Source organism: Sus scrofa, chromosome 12 (assembly GCF_000003025.6).
Source record: "Sus scrofa isolate TJ Tabasco breed Duroc chromosome 12, Sscrofa11.1, whole genome shotgun sequence".
Lineage (NCBI taxonomy): Eukaryota > Metazoa > Chordata > Mammalia > Artiodactyla > Suidae > Sus > Sus scrofa.
Window position 1 is genome coordinate 54,088,475 of NC_010454.4, and position 15,454 is coordinate 54,103,928.

Consider the following 15,454-nt stretch of genomic DNA (forward strand, 5'->3'; position numbering starts at 1 on the left):
GGTTAATAGAGAGGCATTCTCGGCCGTACTCAAAAAGTGCCCTCTCTGCCCTTCCCCCAAGCGTTTCAGTTGTGTGAGAAATTAATTAAAATAAGGAACTCGGAATGAGGAAGACGTTTATATCAAAGACGTCTCAGTGAACACTGAAGACAGAAAAGCTGAGTTAAGCATTCACGCAGTTGGAAATCTCAACAAGCGTCAAAAAAATTTTTTTTGAACCAGAAGACACATACTGGAAAATTCGAACAATGGCCTGAAGCTAGAACCCTGGTTTACGCTCGCAAACGTGTGCCCTGCGGCGTGGGGAGCTGGGCAGAGGGTCCCCAGGTGCGGGCCGCGCGCCTCAACTCCCCCTCCGCAGCTTGGAGGAGGCGCCCGGGAGCGAGGGTTGCTCTCTGCGCGTCCCCGGCCGACTCCTGCAGCTCAGAGGGGTCCTCCCCTCGGGTCCTCTGAAAGTTTTGTTTCAGGAGGGTGACGGGTACATTTCCCTAGTTTTAAGTGGCGACACTTCTCTCTTTCATCCCTCCAGTCGTTTCAGCGGTGGCCGGGGGAGGCGTGTCACTCGCCATCTTGGATCAAGGGCGAGGGGACCAGTTTCGCGGGGACTTGAAGGCGCGTCCTGGGGTGATGAAAGTGGGGGCATAATCGCACGTCCTAGACAAGCCTTCTCAATCCTCGCCTCTTCCCCCTCCCCCACTCCAGCCTCCGGCCCAAGAGAGATTCCTCCATCCACTAAAGCTAGAGGGGTAGGATGGGTGCCTTTCTCGCGAGCATCCGCGGATCCCAAATTATACCCATCCTATCCTCCGGTGCTTCGGGCTCCACTTCGCTGGAGTGGGCGCGGCGGGGCGCCGAGTGGGAGCGAGTGGCTGGGTGCTGCCCCGCCGGGCGGGGAAGCAGGGTGGCCGCGGGGGTGCGGAGCCGCCAGGGCCCGGCCGGCCTGACACCACCTGGCGGAGTCTTGGGGAAGAGTCTTAAAGGCGCGCGCTCCCCGCGCCCGGCGCACTCCAGCGGGAGCCGCCGAGAGCTCGCCTCCCTCTCCCGCCCGGCACCTCGGGAGGTAAGTGCCGTCCGCCGAGCCGCAGTCGGGGCGCGGTGGGGCAGCCCCGGGCGGCCCCGCGCTCGGGAAGCTCGGGTCGGGGCCGCGGTAGCCCGGCGGAGCCCAAGTTATTGGAAGGCCTCGGAGGGCAGCTGGAGCGGCGAGCGCCCGGGCGGGGACGGCGGCGCTGCCGCGGGGCCAGGGCCGTCTGGGGGCGGCCGTCCCCCGCGGGGAAGCCGAGGAGGCACCGGCGCTCGGCGCACGCTCCGGACGCGGCCCCGCGCCCCGCGCCCTTGGCGCGCTCCGGCCGCGCCTCCGGCGAGCCTAGCCCGCGGGAGCCGCCACCCTTGCTCCGCGCGTTGCCGCCGGCCGGGGGCCCCCGGCAGCCCGCTTGCCCCGCGGTCGCGTCCGGTCACGCCGGCAGGTCGCGCTCGGCGGCCGGCCAAGCCCGCCCCAGCCGCGCCGCGCCCGCGCCCGCGCCCCGGGCCACCCCGCCCGGCCTCTCGGCGCTGCGCCCCTCGCCTTCCCCAGCTCCAGTCGCTCGCTATTTTCACACCTCCCAGTGCCCCGGCCCCGGCGCCTGATTCAGTGCTTAGTAATTAATTTGGCGTTTCAGAATGGTCAGCGGGCTGGATAATGGGCGCATTCATCCCCCGGGCTAATCTGAACAGAGGTGGGAAGAAAGGCTTTCACAGACAGAAAATGCCATTCGCTGAGTGCTCAAAGGGGCTGTCACTCCCAGAATAAATCGCCGCCGCGCCCGCCGGCTCCTCTGGCCATTTCCATACAGCCCGGCCCGCGCCGCGGACCCGCCGGCCTCGGCCGCGGCTCCCGGGAATCACTCACTCGACTGCCTTCGACGGGAAAGTCGGGCGAGAGCGAGACCCAGGCGGGGCCCGAGGGGAAACGGAGAAGCAGGGGGCTCGGGTTAAGGCCACAGGGGACAAAGAGCTTGATTAGAAAAGCAAATGCTAAACTAAGACGGAGGCGCAGCTAATTCCAGGCGCGGACCTTGGAGCTGGGCTGGGGGAACATCCGTCCCACATCCCGCGGTTCGCCAAAGAGGAGGATGCGCGGCCCAGAGCCGACCGCAGCAGCCCGAGGTCACACAGCAAGCGTCTGGATCTCCAAATTGTAAATGGAATCCAGGGCACAAGCACTGATCCTAGAGGCAAGGCTTGCCTGACCCTCGACCGAAAGTTTAATCCCGGGTTCACTGCGACATCAGCTCTTTGCCCGCGGGGCTGGGAAGGTGACACAGTGCCCTCCGCGGCCTCCAGCTCTTACTCCTGCGTGGACCCTGGGGTCTGCTCCTGGGGTATCATTTGAGTGGGTGACGGTGCTTTATCCTCTGACTTCGGGTCACTCCAAGGGATAGGCACAGGCTCTGAAAGCTGGGACCTCTCCCTGGTGGCGACACCTGCTCTCTGGGGAAGGGGGATCGTACGCTGCAGCCGCGGCCCCAACCGCGAGGACCGCACCCAGACAGCGCCCCCAGCCCGGCTCTGAAGCCGCGGGTTGGGCAGGGCCGGCTTGGCTCTCTCCCGGTGAAGCTCCAGGCCCTTGATTTTTCCTGCCTTGGGGGCTCACCGCGCGTACACCTGGCGGGGGCGGATTTGGCCCTGGGCCCTTCTGCCCGGTGGGCCCCTCCCCTCGGGGGAAAAAGAAGCAGCTCCGGTCCCAACGTCCACCCGCAACTGGGCGGAGGGGCTGGAAAGACAAGGGCGGAAGGAACTTCCGGAACGGCCGTCGGTGTCTCAGTGTGTGGGGGATCAAATCCAGCGCCCCTCCCTGGCCTCTGAGGGAAGCCACTCCTGAGTCTCAGTTTCTCTGTCTGCAAAGGAATGAGGGTGGAATGAGGTCTCGTTTGGCTCAAGCGTGGGGCTCTGGGTAAAAGAGCCACTGAGCGGCACCCCCCCCCCGACCCCCGCATCTCCCCAAGTCTTCACCCACACCTCTCCTCCCAGTATAAGGATTCTCTCCATTTTTTTTTTTCCTGGCACTGTTTCCACCCAGCCTTGCTGCATCTGGGTTCTGGTAGCCAGCTCTCCACACATTCTAAGAGCTGGGAGGGGCCTTTTGAAGAGTCTGAAGTCATTTTACCGGCAGTGATACTGAGCCCCGGAGTGGCCTGTGGTGTCATCCAGCCAGTTGGTCAGAGGACTGGAGCTGGAGAGGATTTCATGCAGAGAAGTGAAGCTCAAACCCTGAGTATCAACTCCTCCTGCGCCACCCGCTCCAACCCCCAGGCCTAGGGAGGGACCCAGAAATCTGCATTTTAAACAGGCCGCCCAAGGCCTTTCGGTTTGGGTGGGGTAGAAAGTATATTTAGGGCCACCAAGCTGAGCCGGAGCTGGGCTCTTTCCCCAGCAGCCCCTTCCCTCCCAGGCCACAAGCCTGGCTTGCTTTCGGTGACTCTCATTTGATGGGCAGAACAATCTGCCAGCTCCCACCCCTACTGGAGGCCCCTTGTCAGGGGTGGGGGGGAACACTTCTAGGAGATACCTCTGGATCCCCTGAATGTCAGCCTAAGAGGGAGCAGCTGATGGGAGAGCTGAGCACCCGCCAGATGAGAAGTGGCCTAAGTGCACTCCAGGCTGACTGGACGTTGCACCCCCAAACCTAGGGGCCTCCTGTTACCAACAGGCTTTCACAGCTGGACCTAACTCTGCACTGCAGGCCCCACACAGGCAGTACAAAGGTGCCCGGCGGCCCCCCTTAGCCCGGCGAACCCTGCCCAGCAGAGGCAGAGCAGTCTGCCCGAGGGGACCCATGCCAGCAATAACCCAGGTGCGCCCTGCGGCCCAGAAGGCTGGACACCTGCGCCCTCACTGGGCTGGGGCTCAGAGAAGAGGTGGGGGCGGCGCATGGGGAAGGCCTGGGGGAGCAGAGAAAGCCAAGGCAGGGGGAGCTGTTAGGAACAGAGGGGGGCGAGGGGAGGGGCTGCGTCCCTATTTCTGTAAGCCGTTTGTAGCTGTGGATTGTAAAACTGGGCAGGATTCTCTGGAGTAATTCATAGTGTTTGGACAAGACAAACATTGTTCTGCTTTAAACAAACCTCCAGAAAGGTCAGGCTGGTTCATCCCTTTGCTGTGAGTCGCTGAGACTATCCAGATGATGAGAAAATCAGATCCTCGCTGAGGGGGCCCAGGCAGGAGGCAGCTGCCTCTTGAGTCCTTGGATCCAGGGTGAGGGCACCCAGCCCAGGGAGGGTCCTTGGCTCCTGTCGAAAAGGGCTGGCTCTCACCCTGCAGCCAGGAGACGTGGGGTGTGTGTGTGTGTGTGTGTGTGTGTGTGTGTGTGTGTGTGTGTGTGAATGGTGCCAGGATCATCCGAGTTCTCGGGCAAGGCCCGCATGACCTGCAAGGTGTCTTCTTCATGTGGGTAAAGAGTTAATGGGAGTTCTTGCTGTGGCTCAGCGGTAATGAAGGAGGCAGCATCCCTGAGGACGTGGGTTCGATCCCTGGCCTCGCTCAGTGGGTTAAGGATCTGGCGTTGCTGTGGCTGTGGTGTAGGCCGGCAGCTGCAGTTCTGATTTGACCCCTAGCCTGGGAACCTCCATATACCGCTGGTGTGGCCAAAAAAAAAGCCCAGAAAGATGTTGCCCTCAGACCAGGGCCCCACAGTCTGCCTTCCCCTCCCCCTCCCCGTTGGGAAAGAGAAACTTCTCGCAATTTCCCTTCTGGCCTCCTCACCACCACCACGGCCTCAGCGAGCTCTCTGGCTGAGACTTACCCTCCCAGTTCCCAGGCTGGGCCTGGGAGCGAATCGGGGGTTCTGTAAGTGTGAGCTGCCACGATGACGGTGCTTATGGCTGCGGTGGTGACCATGGCTGTGACCGTGATGACGGCCGTGGCCGTAATTATGGCCACGATGACAACCGTGGCTGCTATCTGGGGACTTGGGTCTGGAGGGATCTACCTGACCCCAAACTGAAGTGGATCCTGGTGGGGTTTTTTGTTTTGGTTTTTGGTATTTTGGGGCTGCCCCGTGGCATATGGAGTTCCTGGGCCAGGGATCAGATCCAAGCCGCAGTTGCGACCTATGCCACAGCTGCAGCCGTGCCGGATCCTTTAACCCACTGTGCCAAGCCAGGGCTTGAACCTTCCGTCCTGGCCCTGCAGAGACACTGCCGATCTGTTGCACCACAGCAGGAACTCCTGAAGGGGAAAGTTTGCATTGCTACTTATTATTCATGCTTCTTGACTTATTATTCATAGCAACTGATAATTAGTAAAGCATGGCGGATGCTCATGAATGCTGGACTCCAGTCCTTCTGTCGTGCTAGTTGTCACTGTCTGTACAGGAGCTCCTATGGCCCCGGGGCACTTTCTCCTGCTCTCAAGTGGTTTAGAAGCCACGGTGACGGAGTGGCACTGGGTTAGCTGGTTTCACACGACTTTATACAAATTATATTTGTTTAGGGCTTTTGACACATCAGGGTCTTTTTTATATGTTCAGGTTTACTCAGGACTCCTGATATCGATGGAAGAGAAGGAAGGAAGGAAGGAAAGGAGGAGAAAGGAGGGAGGGAGGGAGACGAATGCTGTCACTATTTTCTGGAGAGGACGTCGATGCTCAGAGAGGCGAAATGACTTGCCCACTGTCAGGCTGCGAAACAGGACACCACAGACTGGGTGGCCTGGGCCACACGTGTTCAACCCTCACAGCTCTGGAGGCCGGGAAGTCCAAGATCAAGGTGCCGGCCTGTGCAGTTGCCAGCGAGAGCTCTCTTCCTGCTTTGCAGGTGGCTGCCTTCTTGCTGTGTCCTTACATGGTGGAGCGAGGGATTGTTTCTCTCGTGTCTCTTCCTCTCTTACAAAGTTTCATTAGCGGGAGTTCCCATCGTGGCTCAGCGGTGGCGATCCCGACGGGGATTCATGGGGGCGTGGGTTGGACCCCTGGCCTCGCTCAGTGGGTTAAGGACTCAGTGTTGCTGCACGCTGCGGTGTAGGTGGCAGATGTGGCTTAAATCCCGCGTTGCTGGGGCTGTGGCGCAGGCCACCAGCTTAGCTCTCATTCGACCCCTAGCCCAGGAACTGCCATATGCTGAATGTGTGGCCCTAAGAAGAACATAAAAATGAAAATTTCGAATGTAGATATATATATAATTGACATATAACTTGTTGGTTTCCTGTCTCTTTTATAAAGATACCAATGCTAGCATGAGGGCTCCACCTTCATAAGCTAATTACCTCCCAAAGGCCTCACCTCCACATAGGATCGCACTGGGGACGAGGGCTTCAGTGGACTGGGGGAAGGATGCAGTCGTTTGGTCCCTAGCACCCACTGTCAAGGTCATGAAGTAAAATCCAAGCCTGCTCCTGCCAGACGGGGCTGGGAACCTGGGGTCCTGGGAGGCCCCACAAGCCAGGTGCGCAGCCAGGGGTGTGGCAGTTGTTCCCCAGGCCAGGGCGCGTCCATCCAGCCTTGGGTTTAGTTTCTGGTGTCCTTCTGGGGGCAGGCATGGGTGGCCTGATTGTGGTATCAGTAGGGAGCGGTCCCCCATCCCCCCCACCCCCTGCGCATCCAACTTTCCCTTAATACCTTGTTCGAGCTGAATAACTCACGTGCTTACGCAATCTGTTTGGAATCGATGGCCCATGTCTATTTTCATCCTGTACCACCTCTTGGAATTAGTCCCCTAAGTTTTCTCCCCATGCGACATGCAGACCAGCAATGCCTCGTGTTACCGACATTGGGGAAAAATAAGGCGTTCCACGTAATTGATTTTCGCAGTTAGCAGACGCTTACTCCTTTAAGCACAGGAACATTTTAGGTCAGTGTTTACCCCTCCCCCCCCCAAAATCATGATTTTTTTCCCCCACCTAAGTCAGCAGAATCGAGACTGGCCCGTGCTTCCGAGGTGTGGTTGAGTGGGTGACCAGCAACCCATTCAGCCGGTCATTCTCAAGCCGTCTTTCCGAACATCAGCTCCTGGGCGATTCGCTCGGCCTTCCTGCCTCTGTTTCCTTCCCCGTAATCAGGGCACCGCCGGATGGACGCTCTCTAAGGGCCGCTCTCAGGCTTTCCTAACTCTGCTGGGCCCTCGGGAACGTGGGTGGTGGCAAGACCTGCCCTGGTCCCCCGGCGGTGGCCATGGCGGCTTCTCCTTTCCCCTGTCCCTGCTCAGGGTGTCAGGGGTCCCCAGCCACCCACTCCCCAAGGATCCTGATCCATGGTTCTCTGTGACCCTTGGGAGAACAGAAAATGCCTGACCTCATCTTAGAACCCCGGCCTCCCCGCGGACTGAAATCCCCAGAGAGCACAGCGGCGACTCTTAAAGGCCCGGGAGACTACTGAGTTACTGCTGGACTGGGTTCTGAATTGCAAAGGATGCTGCGACCCCAACCTCCAGGAAAAGGGGGTTTACGCTACCTGAATGCAAACAGCAAGCTCTTGGTGGGAGTATGTTGGAGGCGCTGAACTCAGCACTTGGAGGCAGAGAGCAAGGAGATGTGGTCACCCAGACCCTCGGAAGAAGGAGCCTTTCAAAACCAGAGCACCCTCTTTTCGTTCCTTTCCTTTACGCCAAGGTCACCACGCTTTGCGGGGTTGCAGGAGACCCTCTGAATCCTAGCATTTCTAGGATCTGGTGGTATGTGAGTTTCCTATGGCCGCTGTACCAGAAGGCTTCACCCTGGTGGCTTAAAGCAACAGAACTCATGGGTCTGGAGGCTAGAAGTTCAAAATCAGTATCGCTGGATTAAAATCAGGGGCTGTGGGAGTTCTCTGGTGGCTCAGCAGGTTAAGCGTCTGCTGTTGTCCCTGCTGTGGCTCTGGCTACATCTGCGCCACGGGTTCGATCCCTGGCCTGGGAACTTCTGCATGCTATGGGCACAGGCAAAAAAAAAAAAAAAAAAAAAAAATCAACGGCAGTTGCTCCAGAGTCTCTGGAGGAGAATCAGTTGCTTGCCTCTTTCAGCTTCTTGAAGCTGCCAGTGTTCCTCAGCTTTCGACCACACCGCTCTGATTTCCGCCTCTGTCTACACCCGGCCAGCTCCTCGTCAGTCTCGTCGGAGCTCCCTGTTCCTCGGTCTCATCAGGACACTGAGCACCCACTCTGATGATCCACCGCCACCTGCCCATCTCAGGATCCTTCAGCAAAGACCCTTTGTTGCCATCAAAGGTCACACTCAGAGGTTTCAGGAATTAAGATCTGGCTCTCCGGGGGAGGGGGAACAGGTGCCAGCCTAGCACAGCTGGTCACATCAGTGGCCCATAATTTCGGGCTTTAACTTTCACGACTTTGTAGAGCACACCCATTCTGCGCCAGGCAGGCTGTTGAACCCTGGGGTTTGAAAGGGAAACGATACACTTCTTCCCTCAAGAAGCTCATGGATTAGTCAGAGGAACAATATATAAGAGCAAAGGGAGGAGTTCCCGCTGTGGCACAGTGAGGTCAGCAGCGTCTTTGGAGCCCTGGGATGCGGGTTCAATCCCGGCCCCGCACAGCAGATTAGGAATCTGGCGTTGCTGTAGCTGTGGCTTGGGTTGCAACTGCGGCTCGGGTCTGCTCCTTGGCCTGGGAACTCCACGTGCCTCAGGGTGGCCCCCCCATAAAAAGTGTGAAGGGAAAAGCAACTCCAAGGCCTTGGAGGTCCCCGGGATGCCTTCTGAAGAGTTCAGGGTCCTTGTCAAAGCCTTTAGGCCCTGCGGCCTCTGGCTTGTACCTGCCTCTGACCTCGCTGCCCACCGCTGCCCCTCCCGCTCCCCAAGCCCCCCACCCGGCTGGCCCTGTTCCCCCACCTCCTGCAGCTCCCTTCCTCTCCTAACTCTGCTCTCCTGGATCCTTTGCAGAGAAGCCCCTCTCCAAGGGCCTCGTCTAAAATCCGCTTCCCCTCCAGGCGCTGTTCCCTCCGAGGCTTTATTCATGTCCTAGGACTTAGCAAGTCAAGCTGCCCTTCTCGAGGCCCTCACCATCTCTACAAGCATTTTTTTGTTTTGCTTTGTTTTGGTTTCGGGGTTTTTTGGCCGTGCCCATGGCAGGATGTTCCCCCAGCCTGGGACTGAACCCTCGCCACAGCAGCAACCTGAGCCACAGCAGTGACAACACCGGGTCCTTGACCTACTGCACCACCAGGGGCCTCTGCTGCAAGCATGTTGAAGTGTGATGACTCTAAGTTCCCAGAAAAGCCTAAACCCAAATGCATCCTGCGTTTTTTGGTGTGTTGTTTTGTTTTGTTTTGTTGCTTTTTCGGCTTTGGCATGCATCGCCTTGATACAGGATCTCAGTTCCCAGATCAGGGACGGAACCAAGGCCACAGTGGTGAAAGCACTGAATCCTAACCACTAGGCCACCAGGGAACTCCCAATGCATCCTGTTTTTATTGCCAGTTCTCTTCCTTTTTTGGCCTTAATAACACATCGAGTGAAATATCAAGAGGATCAGAATGGGGTGGGGTGGGGGGTGGGGCCTTCTAGGGGGAATTTGTGAGGAGTCATTTTTCACTTGTGATGATGGGGTGTGTGTGTGTGTGTGTGTGTGGTGTGTGTGTGTGTGTGACCTAGTGGCATTTAGTGGACAGGAATCAGGGATGCTCAGTGTCCTGTAGTGGACAGGACTGTCCTGCTCAGTGAGTGAAGAACTGTCTGGCCCCAAATACCAGCAGCACCTCTGGGGAGAAACTAGCTTAAGGAAACAGTTCGTGCCGGACTCCTAAAATAGTCTTTTCCAATGGTAACTGATAGCCTTTCACCCTATAAGAGTATTTCAAGTTATTTCTCCCCTCATCTGTCACCTTCTGCCAAACCCGTGCCCCGTGAACCATTCCGATAACTGCGAGAGAGCCTCCAGTTCACCCCCTTCCTCTTGAGGTCACGCCAGCATCACGTCTCCATTCGGTGGTTTCATGAGGGGACACCCTCCTTCAGATTTGGGGTACGTGCTTGGTGAGCGGAGCCCCAGCTCTGGCTCCGAGGCCCCCGGTCTCCCCGTCCAGGGAGCCGGCCTCTGCTCTGCACCCTTTGCCTTTGTTTCCTTCCGCCGAGGCCAGTCTTCCACCCGCGACAAAGCTTCCCCGGACGGGGACCCGTTTTCTTTCTTTTACTAGTGTTCAGAACGGGACCTTGTCAAAAGCTTTTTGCAAATGAAAATAAATTACATCTGCCAGTTCCCCTTATCCACAGGCGTCTTTCACCCCTTCAAAGAGCTCTGGTAGATTAAAGGATTTGGTGGATTTGGGATTTGTATGGGTTTCTCTGCCCAACTCTGGAATCCCCAGCCAAGACGCTGGCCGTGGGGCAGGGCCTTAGCTGAAGACACACATACACAACAGCAAGGCGACCGGTAAACCTCCAGGAAGCCCCACACCACACACGCCGGCTCCTCTGTGCTCGAAAGCCTTTTCCAGCACAATCGCATCTCCCGACTGACCAGGGGCCTGGGCTCCCCTGAGCAATTTCCACGAGGCTGAGCAGGTGAGCTGGAGCCCTAAGAGGCCCCTCAATTCTTCCAAGGTGAACGATCTGAGGATTACGAGTGGTCAAAAAACCCCCAAACCCCAAGCCCCCTAAACTGTCATATATCGAGCAGCTCCTCGGCCAGCTTCTCCCTCTCGGGTTCATCATTTTTAAATCACCCTCACCCGCCTCTCAGGTAAGTGCAGGACCCCCATTTCTCTGTGAGAAACTGATAGGTTTTCCTTCACGATGGGTGAAGCAACTCGCCCAGGGTGACACAGTGACGCTCGGAATGGGGAATCCAGGTTTGTCCAAGTTCTTCTGTTTCCGAGAGCAGCACGATGACTCTGCCGAGGAGCCCGGGTCCCGGCCTCAGCATCCTTTGCTGCTGCAATGTCCAGTCTGTGTTGGGAACTGTTTCATTTAACTATGTTCTCGGAGTTCCTGCTGTGGCGCAGTGGGGTGCGCTGTGCCTCTGCAGCCCCAGGATGCAGGTTCGATCCTCAGCCTGGCACAGTGGGTTAAAGGATCTGGCAATGCAGCAGCTGCAGCATAAGGCTGCAGCTCGGATTCAATCCCTGGCCTGGGAACTTATATATGCGGTGGGTGAGGCCATAAAAAAATTTTTTTTTTTCAAGCGTGTTCCCTAACTGCACCAGACCTGCTCAGAAGCACAATCCAGCTCATGCTGCTGGTAACCTGGATCCCCTCTCCTAGAGGTGTGTCAGCTGACATCCCCCAAGCCTGGCAGCCTAAGAGCTCCAAACACTGGAACCGGGTCACTTTAGTTCACAGCCCCACCCCTCTGTTTGTCAGCGATCTGAGCTGCAGCAGCTTGACTTTCCTGAGCCTCAGTGTCCTCCTCTGGAAAATGGATCTAGTGGTGTAACTTTCTCATAAGGTTCTCATAAGGACTTTGAGTTCATGACTGCTAAGGGGTTTTGTAGAGGGCTTGGCACTCCGTGAGCATTGTGTAAATAAGTGTTTGATTTCAAAAGGAAAACCCTCAGTCATGCCCAAGGTGAAGGTCCCTCAGGTCATCTCATTGCTCCGAAGCCCTGACTCTTTTCCTGCGCTGCTTCCTTGCCAACCATGAGCCTCTGCCACCTGCTGTGCCCCTCGTCATGGGACATTCCCAACCCTGCATCCTCACCCTGTTCGCCTGTTCACTGGTTGCGCCCCCTCAAGCCTGGACCCGCACCCACACTGTTTGCGGGGCTGTCCTTCTCCCACACCACACACACCCAACGCCCAGGCAGGGGGAGCTGTTGTCCTCCTCAACCCCCGCTGTTTTTCCGTTTTGAAAACCGTGGCGATGCCTCCTTCCCCCACCCCCCTGCCATCCCCTCCCCACGGAAGTCACTCTCCCCCCCCCTTTTATTTGGTCTTTTTGCCTTTTCTAGGGCCGATCCTGTGGCATATGGAGGTTCCCAGGCTAGGGGTCGAATCGGAGCTATAGCCACCGGCCTACGCCAGAGCCACCGCAACACCAGATCTGAGCCGCGTCTGCAACCTACACCACAGCTCACGGCAACGCCGCATCCTCAACCCACTGAGTAAGGCCAGGGATCAAACCTGCAACCTCATGGTTTCCAGTCGGATTCGTTAACCACTGCGCCACGACGGGAACTCCACTCTTCCCCTTTTTTGAAGACACCAGCACTGGGGCCCGCGAGCCCTGATGCTGGTCCCGGGGATCTTTCATACCCAGGTGGACAGCCCTTCTGGTCGGCCTCCTTAGCGCTGCTTCTCCTCTGCTCCCCCCAGCAGAGACCCCCTGCCCCTTGGCCTTGATGGGCCCTGTCACCACCCCGTGCTGTCCACCTCTGGATCCCCCCGGGCCGACGTCCAGGTTCAGACTAGGGTCCCCTCCGTCATTCCTGTCTCGCCTCCTCGTCTATCCTCCTGAACTCTAGACCAGCTCTGTCCGATAGAACTTTCTGTGACTTGGGAATGTTCTTTCTTGCCATGACACAAGTTCTTTCTGCATTCTTTCATTTATCTGGCCACACCCGTGGCATGCAGAAGTTCCTGGGCCAGGGACTAGACTTGTGTCACAGCAGGAGCCAGAGCCACAGCAGTGATAACGCTGGATCCTTCACCACTAGGCCACCGGGGAACTCCCCTGAGCTTTCCCCTGTACTTTTAGCTCATTCAAGCTGCAGCTGAATGAGCAACACGTGGTTCCTGGCTGCTGTCTGGAACAGCCGGGCTCTGGACCCCTGGCCTCCGCTTCCTCTCCCGCCACTGGCCTGTCTTCACGTCCTTCCCCCTCGAGCCTTGTCTCTGTGGTTCATGGCCTCAGCTACCCTCTCTCCCTTGCCCCTCTGTCCCACCTCCGGAAAAACACCTTCACCTCTGGCTTAATCCAATGGTTCTGCTTTCCCAAGGTCTACATGGGGCCGCTGAGCACTGCCAGGGGGCACGACTTTGCCGGCTGGCATTCTTTCTCGTAGACAAAGGTGACCAACCTCCACAGGAGGTTGACTTCTGCCCCGCAGGCGTTATCTTCTTCCCTGTAAGGACCCAGTTGAGATGTCCTGCCTTTCCAAACCAGCCCCCTGCTCTCAGCGGTGGTGTCACTTCCTATTGAACTGGAACCGGAGTGGCTTTCAGACCACCTGATGACCCATTGTACATGGCTGGCTTTATCTGTCTTCGCCTCCTCCTTCTGCTCCTTCCTATCAAGATGTAGGCAGTTCAAACAGCCTTATCTTATAAACAACAATAAAAAATCCCGACCTGCCCTCGGTCCTTTGTCACCTTCCGAGCACCCTATCTCTCTTTCCTGCCACTTGTTTTCTCACTTCTTGAAAGTTGTCTACACTGCTTGTCTCCCCTTTCTCACCTCCCATTCAGTCTACGGCCGTCTGGCTTCTGTCCCCACCACTCCTCTGCCACTGCCAGTCAAGGTCACCCGCGACTTCCTTGTAGTGTAATCCAAAGGCCTCTTCCAGATCTTATCTTGACCTTGGAGGCAGGTGACACCGCTCTCGGCCCCACCCCCCTTGAAACTTGCCCCTCGGGTTCTAGGACACCTGAGTCCCCTGCTTTTCTTCCTACTGCTCTGGTATGCTAAGTTTTCTTGAAACTGCCACACTCCCATCTTCCTAGAGTGATCCTTGGACTTCACAGGTAAGGCGGGGTGCCAGGAACAGGGCCCCCCACCCCCACCCCCAAGGCTGCATGCCTTGCCAAAACACCTGGCAATGTTCTTTCTCACCCAAGAGCCTCACTGTTGTGTTTTGACACCAGTTGGTGCTGTGACTCCTGCCGCTCAGAGCCTGACACGCCTTTTCGGGTGTGTATTTATAACCCCCCCTTTGAGAAGCTCTCACAACACTTGGACATCTGTTTTTTTCATTTGTCCCCCTCGAAAGTCAGTAAGCTCTAGGGACACTGACAAATTAGAGGGCATGGGGGAGGCTGCAGATTGGTCAGAAAAAAGGGTCCCGTGAAACTCACGAAAAGAAGTGGGAACATGGGAGTTCCCTGATGGCTCAGTGGGTTAAGGGTCCGGCATTGTCATTGCTGGGGTGCAGGTCCGATCCCTGGTGTGGGAACTTCTGCATGCTGTGGGCGCGGCCAACACACACCACACACACACACACACCACAAAACTGGTAACATTTTGCCTAGAAGAGATACACCTGAGGGATGACAGAAGGCTGATTTCAAAAATTCGAAGAGGTCAAGCCTTGTTCTAGGCTGCTCTGCGGAAGTGGAATTGAACCAACTGTGCACGTGACAGGGAAACGGGTTTTCCTACAGTGCTGTGGGCCTCTGGGCTGCAAGGTGACAGGCCTGTCCACCAGGAATACTACAGAAGATAAACTCGGACCTGAGGGATCACAATAAAAATGGAAAATGCCCTCCCCCGCGACACACGTCCTTCCTGAAGACCGCTGGCCGAAGCTCAGCTGGCGAGGGGCACCCCAGGGAATATGATTTCAAACTTGCTGCCACGCAACATCCATCACAAGCTCTGGGACAGAAACGACACAGCAGGAGGAAGGCTGGAGAGCGCTGGGCGAGCTGGTCTTGCAGATGCCCCCAAGTAGACCAAGTAGGGTGGGCGGTGAGCGGGGTACCCCGAGGTGCCTCTTTCAGACGAATCCTTGGAAGAGCGTCTTCCTGACTTGTGTTTTGGTGCCATGCCATCAGCGAACGTTGAGGACATCCCGTCTCCGTGAGGTTTCGGGATGCTGAAGATGTTGGCTGTGACTTCATCCTCTTTTCTCCTTATCAGGCCTCCCAGGAGAAATTCCTGTCTTATTTTAGTAGCCAGAATCGTGCGAATGCTCTTGAGTAATAGGTCTGTTTTTATCTCGTGGACACTGGGACTCGTGCAACTGACAGGTCTCCTTTTCACTTTGGCTGCAGGAAAGCTTAGGGCCGCATCGGTGGCCCACCCCCAGCCGGTGAAAAGGACATCCCCAGGGCGCATGCTACCTTTCTTCCTGCGTCTCTACTTTGTCTCCCCTCTTGGTTTTTCTTTCTTCTCGTAGCCCTTCTTATTTTGCTATGCACAATCAAGAACAAACAAAAATCAACAAAACCCACCTGTCACCTCACTATCCAGAGACAGCCACCGATCACGTTGTCTTTCTGTGCATATTAAAAAACCAAAAAGGAGCGAATACTGTGCCTGGTGTTTTTTTTTGGGGGGGGACACAGTGTTTTGTAACTTGCTTTTTTCATTTCGTAATATGTCACGAACATCCTACCATGTCATTAAATGTTCTTTAAATCATTTTGAAATTCTACGAGCGATTTTAATACCAACAACTAACCTTCTGCATCCACTTCCTGCGTGCCTGGCCTTACGTCCGTTCACGGAGACCTGGCACGGAAGTAGGCTCGTGTCGACGAGCCAAGAACGATATGTATGTTTACATGCGTGAACGCATTTGATGCCCACAATCCTATGAGATAAAGATGCCTGTCTTCCTTTTACAGATGAGGAAACCGAGGCCAGGAAAGATGTAAAACTTGCCAAGGTCACACTCCGGT

The 15,454-nt window shown here is 56.6% G+C and overlaps 1 protein-coding gene across 2 annotated transcripts in view; it reads left to right on the plus strand.

Annotated features, from left to right (window-relative positions):
* The window catches only part of NTN1 (netrin-1), a 202,748-nt gene continuing 188,263 nt past the window's right edge, over positions 970 to 15,454 (plus strand). The window contains exon 1 of one of the 2 annotated variants that reach the window (XM_021066258.1): positions 970 to 1,060. The gene's annotated coding sequence lies outside the window, so the exon portion shown is untranslated. 2 annotated transcript variants of the gene reach the window in all.